The sequence below is a fragment of the Empidonax traillii genome, unplaced genomic scaffold (assembly GCF_003031625.1).
Source record: "Empidonax traillii isolate 1590-97213 ecotype Southwest subspecies unplaced genomic scaffold, ASM303162v1 scaffold666:size787383, whole genome shotgun sequence".
Classification (NCBI taxonomy): domain Eukaryota; kingdom Metazoa; phylum Chordata; class Aves; order Passeriformes; family Tyrannidae; genus Empidonax; species Empidonax traillii.
This window is the reverse complement of record NW_020955859.1, coordinates 1848-3646: the sequence shown is the minus strand read 5'-3', so window position 1 is coordinate 3646 and position 1799 is coordinate 1848.

The following is a 1799-nucleotide window of genomic DNA, read 5'->3' as shown; positions in this document are numbered from 1 at the left end:
AAAAAAAAGGTATCATAGTTAAGGCTGCAGTAAGTCTACCATAAACTCATCCAAGGGAGAAATCTCACCACAGTCTACATATCAAGAGACTTCCAGAACAAGTTTAAGTAGCAGTATAAGGATGAGAAAGATGGCAACACTACTTTAATAGTTTGCTATCAGCAATAGCTTTTTCAATTAACAAAAACTAGAACAGGCAAGGAAAAAACCCCAAACCAAAAAAACCCAAACCAAAAAAACCCAAACCCAAAGAAACGGGGGAAAGGAAGGGGGAATAGAGGGGTAACAGAGAAGTCTTTCTTAAACTACCTCAGGAACAGCAGTGAAGCAGTCATCAATAAAACAGGACTTCATGTAACGTTTTAGTTACTATTTCTGCTTCCATTTCCCTTAAAATTTTGTTTTACTGGGCCAAAATTATGAATTAAATGTATTTTAATAAACACTTTTTTATCTGTTCTCCTTTCTCCTCCTTGCATTCCTAAAGCAAACTCAAACTAAATCTTGTGCATGCAGCCCTGAGCCCTGTATGCACGCACAGCTAATCAGAAAACCATTATTTCCTGTATTGTAGGATTTCATTATGTTTCTATCCAGAGCTGCACTATATAGGATCACCAAGTCTGATGTCTCAGACACTGCCTGGCATAATAATAAACGGAAATAACAGTAATTGAAGTCAAACCTGTTTGTATTCCCTTGATATTATAAGAAACTCAGAAAAAATCGTCTACCACCACTGAAAAACTAAAACACTAGAACACATTGTTCCAATTCTGATAAATTACTAAAATAATAGTAATTACCAAAAAAATCCAATCAACTTCTGACATACAGTTAGACAAGAAACTGATTTGTATTACCTGAACAAGCCTATCATCTTCAACATAATTCTTCACTGAAAGAATTCCAAAGAAGAAAGAAGAAGGGGGAAAGGGGGACAGAGAAGATAGAGATGGTCTAAGACAAGTGGGGATGTGCAGAGAAGGACAGAGGAGATGGAAGGGCAGAAGGACATAGGAGAAGAGCAAAGGAAAAGGACAGAGAAGGTCAAAGAAGAAGGGCAGAGCAGGGCAGACAAAAGAAGAGATTCACAAAGATGGGCAGAGATAGGCAAAAAAGAAGGGCAGAGGAGAAGGGAAAAGAAGGCTGGAGGAGAAATAAAGGCAGAGAAGGGCAGAGAAGATGGGTGAAGGAGAAGGGTGAAGACAGATGGGTAATAGAGTGGAATGAGAAGGAGGAGACAAGGGTTCAAGGGAAAGAGAAGCAGAGGAGAAAGTCAAAGGAAAAGGAAGTCAGCAGAGCAGAAGGGTTAAGAAGGGTAGGAAGGGTCGAAGAAGGGCAGAAAAGGCCAAAAAATGGGCTGAGAAGATGGGGCAAGAAGATAGAAGGATAAAGAAGGCAAAGTAGAAACACGGAGAGAGACAGACATAAAGGGTAAAGAAGTCTGAAGGATAGGGAGAGCAAGACAGACAAAGCAAGGTGAAGCAAGGATAGAGACCAGTGGAAAGTGGCAGAGAAGGGCAAAGACAAGCAGAAAGGAGCAGAGAGGCCAAACAAGAAATACTGACAGGGACAGGCAGAGAAGGGCAAACACTGGTGGTTGAAGAGGGGATCCCTACAAAAAGGGGGTGGAGAGGGGACAGAGAATGGCAGAGAAGAGCAGAAGAGCAATAAACATTGAAGAAGGGCAGAGAACTTGAAGGACAAGGTAAGACAAGTCAAGTAGGTCTGACCAGTTCAAAGAACGTGAAGAAGAGCAGAGAAAAAGAGCAAAAGAAGAAGGCAGAAAAGGCTGA